Source organism: Nicotiana tomentosiformis, chromosome 1 (genome assembly GCF_000390325.3).
Source record: "Nicotiana tomentosiformis chromosome 1, ASM39032v3, whole genome shotgun sequence".
NCBI classification, from domain to species: domain Eukaryota; kingdom Viridiplantae; phylum Streptophyta; class Magnoliopsida; order Solanales; family Solanaceae; genus Nicotiana; species Nicotiana tomentosiformis.
The window spans coordinates 157,057,237-157,075,250 of NC_090812.1; the positions used below are offsets into that span (position 1 = coordinate 157,057,237).

General features: G+C 40.8%; 1 long non-coding RNA gene across 1 annotated transcript in view; it reads right to left on the reverse strand.

The window, feature by feature from the left end:
• Positions 1-16,465, reverse strand: part of LOC138904143 (uncharacterized) — a 29,806-nt gene extending 13,341 nt beyond the window's left edge. Inside the window, exon 1 of the long non-coding RNA XR_011413380.1 lies at positions 15,849-16,465. This is a non-coding gene — a long non-coding RNA (uncharacterized lncRNA). The remainder of the gene's footprint in view (positions 1-15,848) is intronic.
• Between the last annotated feature and the right edge of the window lie 1,549 nt (positions 16,466-18,014).

The window sequence follows — 18,014 nt, forward strand, 5'->3', positions numbered from 1 at the left end:
AATTCTATAAAAAAGTAAAATAATTAGAAAGCCTATTTTGAATTTGTAGGAGTATTTTTTGTCGGGCAAAAATTACGTGCTCACAGCTGCCCCTCTTTGCTCGGAAATACGAAGAGTTTTTGGGCAAAGATAAAATGAGCGAATACGAGCGATTTTTACCCGTTTGGATACTCCATGGGAAGCGTTTTAAAAAGATTTGAGCGAACCTTGCTTCCGAGGTTGCCTACATATCCTCGGCTATAAATGAATCAGGTTAGTGTAGTTCTGGAAGTTTTGGTAGTTGGGACTATCGAGAAGCTGTAATTTCACTGTTGTTACTGCTGCTACTGCTTGCTGAACCCCTTATTACACCGAAATCAAAATGAAAAGAAACTAAGCAAGTCTATCAGCTATGAGTTACAAGATTCCTACCTATATGTCTTCAAAACTTGATTTTGAGTCTTCTACAATTCTGTTGTGCATCTCGAACTATCGACTCGTATTCTTGAGCGAACTTCTGCTACCTCTTACTTGAACTTGAAATAAATTCCCTCATTCTCCAGGTGGGCGCCTGCCAATGACTAGAACTTGAAATGAATTCCCTCATTATCCAGGTGGGCGCCTGCCGCTGACTTAAAACTTGAAATGAATTCCCTCGTTCTCTAGGTGGGCGCCTGATGCTAACTTAAAACTTGAAATGAATTCCCTCGTTCTCCAGGTGGGCGCTTGATGACTTAAAACTTGAAAAGAATTCCCTCAGAACCTGATGACTTAAAACTTGAAAAGAATACCCTCATTTTCTAGGTGGATGCCTGATGACTTAAAACTTAAAATAAATTCCATCATTCTCCAGGTGGGCGCGTGATGACTTAAAACTTGAAATAAATTTTTTTGTTCTCTATGTGGGTGCCTGATTACTTAAAACTTGAAATGAATTCTCTCATTCTCCAGGTGGGCGCCTGATGACTTAAAACTTGAAAAGAATTCCCTCATTTTTCAGGTGGGCGCCTGATAACTTAAAACTTGAAATGAATTCCCTCATTCTCTAGGTGGGCGTCTAATGACTTAAAACTTGAAATAAATTCCCTCATTCTCCAAGTGAGCGCCTGATGACTTAAAACTTGAAATGAATTCCCTCCTTCTCCAGGTGGGTGCCTGATGACTTAAAACTTGAAATAAATTCCCTCATTCTCCAGGTGGGCGCCTGATGACTGACTTACAGCTTGAAATAAAATTTCCTCGTTCTCCAGGTGGACGCCTGATGCTGACTTAAGATTTGAATGAATTCCCTCGTTCTCCAGGTGGGCGCCTGTCAATAACTTGAACTTTGAAGTAAATTCCCTCATTCTCCAGGTGGGCGCCTGATGCTGACTTAAACTTGAAATAAAATTCCTTCGTTCTCCAGGTGGGCGCCTGATGCTGACTTAAGATTTGAATGAATTCCCTCGTTCTCCAGGTGGGCGCCTGATGCTGACTTAAACTTGAAATAAATTCCCTCATTCTCCAGGTGGGCGCCTGATAGTTACTTGAACTTGAAATAAATTCCCTTATTCTCCAGGTGGGTGCCTGCAACCACAATAACACAGACAAAACAGAGAAGATTTTCTGCCCCAGTTTGTACCAGGAACATTCATAAGTGTTAGTTGAATCCCATTATCTAGGAGGGTCCTGAAAATATGAAATTGAATCCCATTATCTAGGAGGGTTCTGAAGACTTTAAATTAAATCCCATTATCCAGGAGGGTCCTGAAAATTTAAAACTGAACTTATCTGGAACATGCTTTCCTCATGGAGTATTCCTACATAGGGAGCAAAATTTTTTGCCACTATTTCAATCAAAGAAAATCTCGTCAGTTTGAAAATGTGGTGGTTAGTCTACTTCTGCCACTACAATGCTTCATTCTAATTAGCTGCTTCGGGCTAACAAAGAATTCTTTGACCTTTTGATCGAACCTCGACCACAAAAACCTCTGAATGACCCGATCCCTTTCACTCACTAGTTGTATTGCGTTTTCATTCAGACAATTATTAAACCTTTATATTTTCTCAAAATTCAAGATTCACCTGATCACCTAAACTTTAGTTATCACCATATTACTCTTTCTGAATCATCTTATTTATGATGTGCTTGACCAAACTTTGCCTTCACAGTCAAGAAACCGGTAGTAGGCTTTGAAATCCTTTCTTCTTCTTTTTTAAAGAAAACTGACTTGGAAGAAACATAAAGGAATAGAGCCAAAAGAACAAAATGAAATGATTTTTGGCAAAAAGGAACAAACAAAGGTCTGAATGAAGATATCCTATTCGGATGAGAGAGGGAAAGGGATTTATCTGAGAGAAGCAACCGGCTCCAATGATCATGACATGCATTTCAGATTGATCAGCCTAATCCGTCCAACCAATCACATTTCTAGTTCATGTCATGTCTTCATTCTTCAATACCAGGCTTCCAATGATCCAACTTCTTTGTAAAGTCACGAACCTCATTCGACTTGTAGTGCCCCGAAGGGTTTTCACCAACAAGACTCTCTCACTTGTTCATCTCTCAATTCACCGTCACCTTACGGTGCCCGCGAGGCTTTTTACCAATAAGACTCTCTCATTTTAAATTTTGTCTCAGCTCAACATCGCCTTACAGTGCCCGAGAGAGTTTTCATCCTTAAGACTCTCTCATTTTATTCATTTTTCCTTGTGCCCATGAACAAAGTGTTACCCATGATGTAAATCATACCTCTATCTCGCTTGACTTGGCATCCTCAAAGATTGATCAGAAAGTCTTTCTTTGGACCGTAGTGTAGGCTTTTGGACAGGGTTAGAAAGAAAGAGTGGCATGGAGGCTCAAGAAAATTTAAAATGAAAGGGTTCAAAATTACAACTTTTGGAATCAGATCGTTTTACAAAACTAAAACTTCTGCCCCAGTTTCTTTGAATCTGGGGAATTTTGGATTTTTATTTTGATGGGACCGAACCGTGTAAGGCTGCCTACGTATCCTTAAAAGGAATCAGGTCGAATGTAGTTCAAACATAAGAGTTTTGTTTTTGTTACTTTGCTTTTCTTTTTCTTCTCCTTCTTTCTTTTCTCTTTTTTTTTCTCTTTTTCTTCTTTTTTTTTTTTCTTTTTTTTTTTCTCTTATTTTTTTCTTTTCTATTTCTAACTCTACTTCTGATTCCAAAAGAGTGGTATGAAAGAAAATAAATAAGGCTCAAAAAGGGGTAACAAAGGATAAAAGTGTTTGGGATAGCAGAATAAAATGCCTTCGTCATTCCAACTTTGAACATGCCAAGTACAAAAAACGATCGAAGATAAGCAAAGAAATCATACATAATATCTCTTGAGTGCATCAGAATTGATAGCCATATCTACACATTTGCCTTCTATATCTGTTAAATACAAAGCACCATTGGGCAACACTTTTGTCACAATGAGCGGCCCCTGCCAGTTTGGGACGAACTTGCCTTTAGCTTCAACCTGATGTGGAAGGATGCATTTTAATACCAGCTGACCCACTTCAAATTTCTAGGGACGCACCTTCTTGTTGTATGCTCTTGCCATTCTTTTCTGATACAATTGACCATGACATACTGCTGCCAATCTTTTTTCATCAATCAAACTCAATTGCTCTAGCCGGGTTTTGACCCACTCATCATCATCAATTTCAGCTTCAGCAATGATCCGCAGGGTTGGAATCTCAACTTCCGCAGGTATAACTGCCTCAATTCCATATACCATCAAATAGGGAGTTGCACCTATTGAAGTGCAAACAGTAGTGCGATAACCTAGTAAACCAAAAGGTAACTTTTTATGCCATTGCTTGGAACCTTGCACCATCTTACGAAGTATCTTCTTTACGTTCTTGTTAGCAGCCTCAACAGCTCTGTTTGCCTTAGGACGATACAGAGTGGAGTTTCGATGCATAATCTTGAACAGTTGGCATACCTCTTTCATCAAATGACTGTTGAGGTTAGCAGCATTATCTGTGATGATTACCTTGGGAATTCCGAACCGGCAAAATGATGTTTAAATGAACAAAATCTGCCACCACCTTCTTGGTCACGGACTTGAAAGTTACAGCTTCGACCCACTTGGAAAAGTAATAAATGGCCACCAGAATAAACCTATGCCCGTTTGACGTTGCCGACTCAATTGGTCCAATGACATCCATGCCCAAACAACAAAGGGCAAAGGTGCAGACATTATGTGCAACTCAGATGGCGGGGAATGAATCAAATTATCGTGCACCTGGCATTGATGACATTTGTGAACAAAGCTGATGCAATCTCGTTCCATGGTGAGCCAATAATAACCTGCTCGAAGAATCTTCTTTGCCAAGACATACCCACTAATATGCGGCCCGCAAACTCCGAAATACACTTCGGCCATGATAGTCGAAGCTTGTTTAGCATCTATGTACCTTAGTAATCCTAGATCTGGAGTCCTCTTGTACAAGATTCCCCACTTAAGAAAAATCCACTAGCCACACGTCGAATGGTTCTCTTTTAATCACTTATGGCATGTACCGGATATACCCCTGACTTGATGTATTCCTTGGCATCGTGGAACCAAGGTTCACCATCAATTTCCGCTTCAACCACATTACAATAAGCGTGCTGATCACGGACTTGGATATGCAGAGGGTCGATGTAAGTCTTATCTGGATGGTGTAACATTGACTCCAGAGTAGCCAAAGCGTCGGCGATCTCATTACAAGTCCTTGGAATATGCCTGAATTCTACTAACCTTAATCGTTGACAAAGATCATGCAGACATTGTCGATACGGTATGAACTTCAAATCTCGAGTATCCCATTCTCCCTGAATCTGGTGAACCAAAAAATCTGAATCTCCCAAAACTAGTATTTCCTTAACTCCCATATCTATAGCTAGCCTCAAACCCAGAATGCATGCCTCGTATTCAGCCATGTTGTTAGTGAAATAAAATTGAAGCTGAGCTGTTACGGGGTAGTGATGCCTTATTTCAGAAATGAGTACAGCCCCTATTCCAACACCTTTCATGTTAGCAGCTCCATCAAAGAAGAGTTTCCAACCTGGCTTTTCATCATGATCAGCCTTGTCAACATACATCACTTCTTCATCAGGAAAATAAGTCTTCAGTGGCTCATATTCTTCATCCACTAGATTCTCGGCCAAGTGATCGGCTAGGGCTTGGGCTTTCATCGCGGTCCGAGTCACATAGATGATGTCGAACTCTGTGAGTAAAATTTGCCACTTTGCCAGTCTTCCTGTGGGCATAGGCTTCTGAAAGATATACTTTAGAGGATCCATGCGAGAAATAAGGTAAGTAGTGTAGGATGACAGATAATGCTTCAACTTTTGTACCACCCAAGTCAGGGCGCAACATGTCCTTTCAAGAAGAGTATACTTACCTCATAAGGGGTGAACTTCTTGCTGAGATAATAAATGGCTTGCTCTTTCTTGCCCGTGATGTTGTGTTGAACCAACACACAACTAAAAGAATTATCCAAGACCGTCAAATAGAGAATTAAAGGTCTCCCAGGTTCCAGCGGGACCAGCACAGGTGGGTTTGATAGGTAACTCTTGATCTTATCAAATGCTTCCTGACACTTATCAATCCACTTAACCGCAGCATTCTTCTTCAGCAACTTAAAGTTGGGCTCACAAGTTGTCGTGAGTTAAGCAATAAACCTGCTGATGTAGTTTAACCTTCCGAGAAGGCTCATCACCTCAGTTTTGTTCTTTGGCGGTGGTAATTCTTGGATGGCTTTGATCTTTGACGGGTCCAACTCAATACCGCATCGACTGACTATGAATCCCAATAGTTTCCCGGATGGTACACCAAATGCATGTTTTGTCGGATTGAGCTTGAGGTTGTACATGCGGAGCCTTTGGAAAAACTTTCTCAAGTCTCCAACATGGTCGGACTGCTTCTTTGACTTTATGATCACATCATCTACATAAACCTCAATTTCCTTGTGTATCATGTCATGAAATATGGTAGTCATTGCCCTCATGTAAGTTGCCTTAGCATTCTTCAAACCAAATGGCATTATCCGGTAACAATATGTCCCCCATGGCGTGATGAATGTTGTCTTTTCTGCATCTTCTCATCCATCAGGATCTGGTGATATCTCGCATAGCAATCCACAAAAGACCCGATCCCGTGCTTGGCACAATTGTCAATCAGAATATGGATGTTCGGCAATGGAAAGTTATCCTTTGGACTATCCTTCTTTGGTACTCACACCACATTAGCTAACCAAGTGGGATATTGAGTGACCCGAATGACTTTTGCCCCAAGTTGCTTTGTGATTTCTTCTTTAATATTCACACTCATGTCAGTCTTGAACTTTCTTAACCTTTGCTTGACAGGAGGGAATGTAAGATCAGTTGGCAATTTATGAACTACCAAATCAGTGCTCAAACCCGGCATATCGTCATATGACCATGCAAAGATATCTTTGTATTCAAACAATGCTTTGATTATTTCTTCCTTGATTTGCGGTTGCAGTTGCACACTTATCTTGGTTTCCCTAATATTATCTTGATCTCCTAAATTGATTGCTTTAGTTTCATTCAAATTAGGCTTGGGTTTTCCTTCAAAGTGTTTTAGTTCTCTACTGATTTCCTCAAATGCCGCTTCTTCATCATATTCTGTTTCATCATCACACTGTACTTCTTGGATTGTTATTTCAGAATTAGATTGGCTTTTAAGATTTGGCTGAAAATTTCTCATGCATGTCATGTCATTGAAACCAGCATAAAAAGAACTGTACAGAGAGAAAAAAAGAAACAAAAATGAAACGTTATCAAGAATAACGGAAAACGAAAAATTGTATTTCATTGAAAATAAAAGGATAGAAGGGTTTGTACATTAAAACAAGCAAAAATAAAAATCTGGATTACAACCCTAGAATAACCCATATGACAGAAAGGAAAACAAAGCAAACTACCAAAACTCCTTCCGGGTGAGGAGAGGAGTAGCTTTCCAATTGCTAAGCTTCATATTTGGCCCAACAAGCTGCACATCGGCATTACTGGAACCTTCCCCGATTTTTACCATATTAATCTCATCAAATAGACTCTCGAACCTTTTGATCAGCTCTTCATCAAAGTCGACCATAGGTTTTGGGACCACTGATATTGGGCGTTGTGCGACCCCTGGCTTGACAAAAGACTTGGCGATGTGTGGAACAGGCTTAGGAAGTGACCATGCCTTCCTTTTCAACATTTTAGCCCTCTTCACATCCTTCCCTGTGGGCTTGAATCCCAAACCAAATGTGCCAAGACTTTCACGTAGACACACTGGATGCATAATACCCTGTAGAGATGAACCCAGACCTTTTCCCGGCACAAAACCATTCTTCAGCATTTCATTTGCTACCATGACGGACGTGGAGGGTAGCTTCGGACCTGGAAGGCATTCTCCCTCAGGAATATTCTCAACTGACACTGTTTCGAAAGTCAGGTAGACCCAAGGCCCTTCATCATCTTTAGCTTCAATAAACGGGACAGATGTGTCACTGTAAGCAGATAAGTTCTCGTCACCGTGCACAACTATTTCTTGCCTGTCCCATTCGAAATTTACCATTTGGTGCAGAGAAGACGGGACAGCCTTGGAAGCATGTATCCAGGGCCTGCCCAACAATAAGTTGTAGGAGACAGCCACATCTAGCACCTGGAACTCCATAATGAATTCAACTAGCCCTATTGTCAGTTCGAGAATTATATCGCCAACAGAATCTTTCCCTCCTCCGTAAAAACCTCGAACACATACACTGTTCATGTGGATCCTTTCAGTACCAATTTTTAATTTTTGCAAAGTGGACAGAGGGCAAATATTTGCGCTAGAACCGTTATCAACCAGTACCCTTGAAATAATGAAATCCTCGCACTTCACTGTGAGATAAAAAGCTCGGTTGTGTTCTATACCCTCCATAGGAAGCTCATCATCTGAGAAGGTGATCCTGTTTACTTCGAAAATCTTGTTAGCTATCTTCTCCAAATGGTCCACCGTGATCTTATCAGGAATATGGGCCTCATTCAAAATCTTCATGACGGCTCTGCGGTGTTCGTCTGAATGTATCAGCAAAGATAAAGAGAAATCTGAGCTGGTGTTTTCCTTAACTGCTCCACAATGGAATAGTCCTGCACCTTCATCTTTTTCAGGAACTCTTCTGCCTCTTCTTCGGTGACTGATTTCTTTATTGGGACTTGGCTATCCTTGCATGGCTTGGCTTTCCTCAATTCCTCTGGAGTAAAACATCTCCCGGAACGAGTCAGTCCTCCTGTTTCATTGACTTCTTCCTCCACTTCTTTCCCTTTATACGTTACTATCACTTGCTTGTAATTCCACGGAACAACCTTGGTATCAACTACTGGCAGCTGGGTCACTGGTTTAATAACAACAGGGGTAATACGAGCCCCTTCCACGATTATGACAGGCTTGCTTGGGATTCCTGGCACAACCACTTTTGGCTTTTTCTGTTTTGCTCCAATATCTTTCGGGAACCCTTTCACGACTTATACAGGTGGCTTGATGTTGAGCGTGGTTAGCTTATCCGTCATCCCTTAGACTGTCAAGGGCATTGCTTTTGCTGACTCTGGAGCCTTAACTGAATTTCTTTCGCTAGCACGGATCATCATGACAGACTTGGAAGAATTCTTGGGCTCCCCATCCTTATGAACTATCTCAATCATATGTGTCTCTGCATGGACAGACAAAGGATTTTGGTATGTTTGGCACCTCTAGGCTCTCGACCACAATTTGCTTTGTATCAATAAGCTATTGGATCACCCTCTTCAAATGCCAACACTTCTTTGTGTCGTGCCCTGGGGCATCAGAACAATATGCACATCTGAGGGAATAGTCAAGGTTCCTTGGAGGCGGATTTGGTATCTTTGACTCAATCAGCCTCAAAACGTCCAACTGCCTCAACCTTTGAAACAAACTGGTATACGACTCTCCAAGAGGGATAAAGGTTTCTTTGCGCTGCTGCCTCTCTTTTCTATAATCCGGCCTTGGTCAAAAGCTTAGACCAGTAGGGTTTTGGTGTGGTTGTGGGGGTGGATAAGGATTTTGTGGAGTTGGAGCACGCCATTGCGGGTAAGGAGGGGGTTGCGCATATGACTGTGCATGGTGAACATGGTATTGGGGTGGTCTGACTGAATATTGAGGGTTTTGCAGTGGGAAATAATTTTGGGATGGATTATATGGAGCTTGGGTATAGGCTTAAGGTTGGGGTCGAGGTTGGGTGTACTGGTGAGGTGAACCCATTGGGCCATGCCATGATCCAGAGACAAACATAGCGACATCATCTTTCTTCTTTTTGCCTAAAAGGCTTCCGGTGCCACTTTGAATTGCCCGTGTGGTTGCTTTTATGGAGGAGTAGCTCATGCTATTTCTTGACTTGATCTCTCTTCCACCATTCCTCCCATCTTTACCACATCGTTGAAGGACTTACCTATGGCTGAGATCAAATGGCGAAAGTAAGTAGGCTCTAGTGCTTGAAGAAAGTACTCGGCCATCTCATCTTCTTCCATTGGAGGATTGACCCGTGCAGCTTGTTCTCTCCATATGAAACCATATTCCCTAAAGCTCTCACTGGGCTTCTTCTCTACCTTGGTCAAAGATAGGCGATCCGGGACAATGTCTATATTGCACTAAAAGTGCCGAGCAAAGGCCTGAGCCAAGTCATCCCATGTGTAACACCTGCTAGCGTCTTGGCAAGTGTACCATTCCAAAGCCGTCCCACTCAGACTCTGACTGAAATATGCCATTAATAATTTGTATTTCCCACTGGCGCCTCTCATCTTGCTGCAAAAGCCTCTCAAATGGGCCACAGGATCTCCATGTCCATCGTACAGGTCAAACTTGGGCATCTTGAACCCATGGGGCAGTTGGACATCAGGGAATAAGCATAAATCCTTGTAAGCCACACTTACTTGGCTTCCTATCCCTTGCATGTTCTTCAAAGATTGCTCTAAACTCTTCACTTTCTTGAATATCTCATCCTATTCAATGCTCCGGGATGGTTTCTCAGTTTCAACAGGAGGTTCAAAGTGAGGGGTATAGGGATCTGTGACTTTGAAAGTTGGTTCTGGAGCAGAATATTGGGTATTTGGAGCTTCGAACACAGGTTCACTAGAAGATCGGTGGACGGTAACTCGCGGAGGAGCTACGAAAATAGGAGCAGATGTCGGGGCAGGGTATGCGGTTGTTTTGGCTGGTAGAGCATGGAAAGTTTGGGATAAGGTTCTAGAGTAGTGGTGGTAAGGGGTAAAGTCTGGTGCATACTGAGGGGAAAGATCAATGATAATGGGATCCTGGGATTGTGACAGTGGTGGGATGAAAGCGGGGTTTTTTGTGTAGTTAGCAGGGAATGAAGGTGGAGGATGCCCCCTGATCCAGGCTTGATACATTTCTGCCATTTGATGCTTCAACCTGTGGACCTCTTCTTTCAGTCCAGATTCAGATTCTACCATCTCCCTTGGTGGGTCAACAACTCCCATGTCTGATTCTTTTCTAGTTATGACTGCCTTGCGCTTTGATCTGGTGTTATAGGGGTGACTTGTCAGGATGCCAACAAACTAACCACCTAAACAAAATCTGTCTTAATGCACACACAATAACTTGGTCAGTTTTGAAGCATTTGACAGATAGGGAATCACATATTGGGGATGCAATGCACCTGAGCAGTTAAACGTTTCTAAGTGCTTTGCGACGGCTTATGTGTTTCATCCCGGCTCTTTTCCCAAATTTCAAATCCTAATTTTTTTCCTCTTTTTTTTTTATTTTAAGACTATGATCGAATCCTATGGGGATTGCATATGTATCATGACGCCGCATGAATCAGATTATTACGTAGTTCAGAGCTATAAATGCGAAAGGAAAGAAAAGAATTTTTTTGGGGGTTTTCAATACTTCATTAATAAAATACATCTTTTTGGATTTTCTATTACAAGGACTTAAAAGTAGTATTGACTACAAAATAAAATTTACAGACTCGAAATAAAGCAATAAATAGCCTTGACAAAGATGAACAAAACTCGAGAAAAAGTAAAATACAGACTCAAAAATACATAAGAGCCTCCACTGGTACTCCGGGGGTTTTGCGGGACATCAGCCGGTCTCCGCACGGGCCTACGGGCAATATCTTCTTGAAGGTAGTCTAGGTCAACCATCACCTGGCGAACGAATGTCATCACAGAAGCAAAAAATATAGACCTGGTCATGTCTTCACATTCATGGCATTTCATTACAACATAATCAGCTATCTCTTTAATCCTCATTCTGATGACACCTTTTCTTGAAGCAAACGTCCAATCTGCTGGGCCCGAGCCTCCAACACTTGTGTATCTGTGTTGTTTTGGTCTTGTAACTACTGCATGCTTTCTTGTAGTTGGTAAATCAATGCGTAGCAATGCTCTCTTTCTACCTTAAAATCCTTTGTTTGCCTGACCATTTCATTCTCCAGGGCAACCAGCTTTTTCTGTAAAATTGCTACTTCTTTGTCATATTTCTGCTTCAACTGGTGGGCTAATCTAGCCTGTTCTTCCGCACCTTTGGCCAACTTTGCTTGAGCATTTAACAAGTCTCTTTCGGCCTTTGTCAAGTCAAAACCATAATCATGCACTTTTCGCCTTAGGTTGGTTATAATTTCCTCATCTCTCTCACTTCTTACCGGTGTCTTGGCGTCTATTTTCATTCTCTGGATTTGGGCTCGAAGGGCTTCATTTTCCCTAGCCAACCTCTTCTTTTCCCCTTCATCTTCAACTGCCTGCAAACTACTATCAAATTTGATTTTTTTCAATTTGTTCTTCTAGTTTGCTTATAGTAGTCCGGTATTCCTTTTCTTTAGCTAACCAAACCCATTGCTCTCGCGCTCCATCGGTGAATTATTGGACATGGGGCCTTTTGGCGGGTTGTTCTGGTTCTTGATCGACCCAAATTCTTTTACCATACCATGTGGCGTAGTTGGATCCTACTTCACCTGTGGAAAAATCCCGTACTTGAGTCTGTGGCTCTAGGAACCTACATTGGTGCCAAATATGGCGAACTCTTTCTTCTAGGAATGTGGCTTTTGGGCATAGTTCAATAACCTGTGGACTCAAATTTTCGTCATAAGGGACTATTTGGTACCTGCCCAATTGGCGTAGGACCCGATGCGGGGCATATGGCTGAATAGACCGAAGGCCCATTAATAAAAGAAAGTACACTCTGGCGGACAAGTAAATAACTTCGTCGATCGAGAGCCAACCGAAAGTCCACTCAATTCGATTTGTGTTTAAAGAACCCAAATACGTGAGCCATGCCTCAGTACCTTCTGGCAACTCATGACCGTTTACTCGGTTTTCATATTCTTCGATGCAATTGAGTCTGGTCATACTGTAGTTCATGTAACCTGAGCGATGGCAAAGATGTTCTACCAACCACATCTGTAAAAGCAAGTTGCAACCCTCAAAAAACTTTGTCCTAGCTCGACAAGCGGTTAAAGCTCGATAAATTTATGTGAGAATCATCGGTATGATAGTGCCATTAGCCTTTTTGACCATAAAGTCGGCTACTCCTGCGAGCCCCAATTCTATATGTCCGTCACTCCTTGGGCATATCGGAGTGCCTTAAAATGCCATCACAAAGGCCAAACCCCTACGTGTTTCCCATTTGTCTTTATTTCCCTGATGATTCAAACCAGTGTCCGGAGCCTCAAACCTGTGGGGGTCCCCATACCGAATGTGTAAGAAACGGAATGTGCTGAATTCTCCGGCCAAATTTTCATCTTTAACCTGCCGGCTAATACTCGGAAGGTCCAAAACCTTATGAGAGGTTATAGTTCTTGGTGCTACTGGATATTGATGCCTTAGCTTCCCTTCTAAACCAGCATAACCTGCTATCTCCTCTAGTGTGGGGGTCAACTCGAAATCAGAGAAGTGGAAAACATTGTGTGCCGGGTCCCAAAACGGTATCAAAGCTTCGATAATATCAACCCTTGGTTTAATCTCCAGAAGACCAGTGAACCCACCTAAAGCCTTTGTCACAGAACGCTTTCTGACCTCCCCTAGGTCGTTCCACCACATGTGTACTCCTAGTGGAATCTCGTCTACGACTCGAAAAGGTATACTTTCAACAATGCTCATCCTGTACATTTTAATTTAAGGCGACTAGTTAAAAACAAGTGATTTTTTGATTTTTTTTAAAAAAAGAATATTTTGACCCCAAAAGAAAGATTATTTTTGCAAAATAAAACTCAAACAACTCAAAGCCACCTTTGCAAATACGGCCCTTCAGCTCATCAGAAATGAAGATTTTAAAGCTATACTTGCTAAGTGGCCAAAATTAGAAAAAGAGCCATAGGTGGCTATTCTTGCAAAACAGCCTTCCGGCGCCCCGTTGGGACGTTTCTGGCTATTTGGACAGAAAATGACATCCCATAAATTTATTTATGACAAAATGACGCATTTTCACATTTTTTGGTTATTTTTGCAAAAACGGGGCCGGACCCGATGAGGGTTGCCTACGTATCTCACATTCGGTGAAAATCAAACCCGCGTAGTTCGGTCAATTTTGATGCACAGAAAAATATGATTTGTTTTGAAATGCTTTTCTCTCTTTGTTTTTAACATTTTGACAGAGTAATGAGATTTTTTTGAATACCGGGATTATCAAGAAGCTGATCAACATACAAGCCAAGCAAATTAATGCATAAGTAGCACGTAAATAATGCATCAGGATGGTCCTTTAATTTCGGGTACATCTATCCTAGACGGACCCAACCCCTGTGTTGAGTCCCCTAAGTCAAATGCATGTGATGCAAGCAAACGTACTTACTAGGGATCCGGCATGAGGCTGTGTTATTCAAAGTTTAAATCCTGGGTGTATTGTTCTAGACCTGGCTTACCCGAGCGGACAACTCGAGTCGGGGGAGGGGGGGTAGCGTATCGGGAATACAGAAGCTTTACCGGCTTTGCAACTTGTCTGAACCTCATTCCAAGATTAGGATATGACTCTAACAGAAAAGAAGCCACGCAAAGCGCACGCTCCCCAGAAGATTTAGAAGACTCAAAGAGAAGGAGGGTTTCGTAGCAATTTATATACAGTTCACATAATATCAAAGCGGTAAAAAGTGACATTTAGCACATTAGGTTCAAACACGTAAAAATCATTTAATAGACAAATGCCAAGTATAACAGTTTTTCTAAGCTCGAATTCTGAACCCTGGTCTGCGAAACCAGAGATTCTGGGTTCGATCCCCAACAAAGTCGCCAGAGCTGTCACACCTTCTTTTTCCGCAGGGGAAGGAGAGTTTTTCTAATTTAAGTGATATTATTCAAAATGAGATTATTATTTTAATCAGAGTCGCCACTTGGGATAGTTTATGGTGTCCCAAGCCACCAATTTAATTCTAGAATCCCAAATCGAGGAAAGAATGACTCTGTTAAAAGTCAGCGAAAATCAGAAGACCGAGTAAGGAATTGTGTTAATTCTGGAGAAGGTGTTAGGCATTCTCGGGTTCTGTAATTTTAGCACGGTCGCTTAACTATTATTAATTTACCTAATTATCTAATTTATTATATATTTAAAGCTTATTGTGCATTTTTACTTTTCAACCACTTTTAATTATTTATGAAATTATTTTTGGAACAAGTCACGATGTCGTACACTTGTCATTTTGGCGCACGTCGTAAACCGCGCCACATGAAATGCACCCGCGAGTTACGACATGCTTATTTTATTATTGTTTGAATTTATGGTCGGGTCACATGAAATACACACCTGAATGGGATTTACGTATCGTGACTATGCCAAGGAAACCGTACCCATGGCCACGAGGATTTGTCAATCGCGCCTAAAGCAAGCTACGCTATTCATTTCTTCAACTACTTTCAAAGTATGCGGTTTGAACTTTTCGTAAGGCCCATCGCTATGGTAATTAGATGGATTGGCAATAAGAATATTCAGTACATTTTTCGAAACTAAAGCAATCAAGCTAAAAGGCATTCTGCTTTTGATAGATTCATGTAAATTGGTCTCTTTTTCCTTAGCCAAGGAAAATGTACCATTCGATTTTACTCCACAGAACTCTCACTATAATCATAAACGGCCCATGACCATTGTGGCTTTTAGCTCAAGAATGAATAAAATCTAAAGTGAGAGGTTGACAAATTAAACGAAAATAAAGACAATATAACGAAAGCAGTATATGCATAATCTTGTGCTTATCTCAATCAGACCCAAACAAAATTCATATAGGCTCATCAACAAAAGCTAATAAATCTCTTACTCCACTTATGAGCAGGATCATGATTTTATCAATAAAACATAACATGTTAGTTTTCAAGACTAAACTGGACCTGTATCACGTCATTACTTCACAGAATTCAAAAGTTTAACCCAAATGATGTAACTGCTTAACATGGAAACCAACAAGCTAAAGAACTAAAATATCGTATTAAAATTGAACTCATGAATCAGTTACTTCAATCATACAACATTTAAATTCCAACATTAACAAACAAGATTGAAGAAAAATACTAAGAAAAATTTAATACCGAGAAGATAGGAAACAATCAGACCTTTTGTATTTAATAAGAATATCCAAGTAAAATCTCTAACAAACCAGCTGTGAGATGGAACCAAAATCCAAAATTGATGACGGAACTTGAAAAGAAAAATGACCTGGACCGCGACCGGAAAAACCTCAGCTCAACTAAATCTCCATCTCAAAACAAAACCCAGAAGCGAGAAACAGAATTTTTTTTCGGAATGCAAGAAAAAGACCAAAACTAAAGTGAAATTTTCTCTCTCCCTTTTGTATCAGTGAAACCAAAAACAAGTAGAAGAAACTCACTGATTTAAAATAACCTCTCTCAAATTTTGTCCTAAATATTTTTACCTGAAAATTTGTCTCTGATTTTCTTCTCCTTTTCTTCCTCAAGACCTTAGATATATATAGCCCTGCCCTCCTTCCAAATCTGAAAATCCTCAACTCTTTGTGTGGACAATTTTGGGACAAATAGAGGGCATGGATCGATTGTCAATTAATCTATGGCTCCCATTAATCTAAAAATCACCTCAAAAAGACTCTAGACAGGCAAAAATCCGGAAGGAATAATTCTATTGTCAGAGTTAGTTACGCTACGTGGCAAGAGGAGAGAGGAGGGAACACGTGAGGCGAGTGGGTTGATTTTTCTCGTGAGTTTGGGGGTCGTTTGGCAGCAGAGAGGCGGAGAAGGGGTGGGGGCGCCGTTGGAGATGAAGGATTAGATTTTGGTTTTTTGGTGGGTGTTATAATCGGTATTTTATATGGTGTGTGGGAGTTGATTGTGTCCATTGGATGAGGATGGATTGAAGGGCTCAGATTGAAGAAGGGAGTGGGGCGGGTTTGGACAGGCGGGTCTGAGGGATTGATAGGGGCTGATGGGTCAAGGGAAATTGGGCTACTAAAAAAATGACTTTGTCCCAAACCGGAACCAAACAAGACCTTTCTTTCATTTTGTTTTCTTGAATTTTTAAATCCTAATAAAATTAATTAAAAACCTAAGTTAAGTTCTAAAACAATCTAATTTGTAGAATTGAATTAATTATCTATTTCTAACATTAAAATAATTAATTAACCTAAAACTAATGAAAGGAAAATACTAATTTTAAAACTAAAAGCTAAATATGAAAAAACAACCATTTTTTTTTGTTTTTGTTTAATAATTCAATTAACTCATATAATTATATCCTAAATGCAATTAAGACCTAAAATGCTATGCATGAAATATTTTAGACATTTTTGGTCTTTTTCTCATGATTTTAAAATGTTAAATATGCAATTAAATGCAAGCAACAATTAACAAGAAATTCCTAAAACTTCCATAAAAAATAAAATAATTAGAAAAACCTATTTTGAATTTGTAGGAGTATTTTTCGCCAGGCAAAAATCACGTGCTCACAACTGGCACCCTGCAACTGATCAAATAAATCATCAATTCTCGGGAGCAAGTACTTATTCTTGATCGTCGCTTGTAATCAATACACATCTGCAAGGAACCATCTTTCTTTCTTACAAATAACACAGGTGCTCCTCACGATGATGTACTGGGTCTGATAAAGCCTTTTTCAAGCAAATCCCTCAGTTCTTTCAACTCTCTCAGCTCTGCAGGTGCCATTCTGTACGAAGGAATAGATATCAACTGGGTATCTGGTAATGTGTCAATAGGAAACTCAATCTCCCGCTCTGACGGAAGGCCTAGAAGCTCATCGGGAAACTCATTAACCATCGGGATAGACTGAAGGGTCGATAACTCTACTTTCACATCCTGTACCCGAACTGGTGATAAATATAGACCTTTCTGATCATCTTCCTAGCCTTGAGATAGGAAATAAACCTACCTCTTGGCGATGTAGTATTACCTTTCCACTCCAGAATTGGCTCCCCTGGAAACTGGAACCGAACCATCATTGATCTACAATCAACGTTAGCATAACAAGAATCCAATCAATCCATACTCATTATAACATCAAATTCCACCATATTTAACTCAATCAGGTCTGCTACTGTAGAACGACTATGAACTATTACTATACAGTCTTTATATACCCGTCTAGCTATCACTGGATCCCCAACAGGTGTAGAGACCTCAAAAGGTTCAATCAACTCAGGTTTTATCCCAAACTTACTAGCAACCAACAGAGCGACGTACGATAAGGTGGAACCTGGATCAATCAATGCATATACATCATATGAGGAGACTGATAATATACCTGTAACAACATCAGGTGATGACTCCTGATCTTGTCGACCCGCTAATGCACAAATATGGTTCTGAAGACCGCTCTAGCTAGATTCTCCACTTCTGTCTCTACCACGACCAGCTGGTGCCTGTGAACCTTGCCCGGGGGGGAGGGGGAGGGGGGTACTGATGATGATGAACTGGCTTCATATCTCGCTGACTGAACTATACATGCACCATCTCTAGTTGGAAAATCTTTCATAATGTGGCCTCGATAACTACAAGTATAAAAAAATACCCAACCCTACAAGGCGTTACCTGGCATGTTGCTTACCACACTG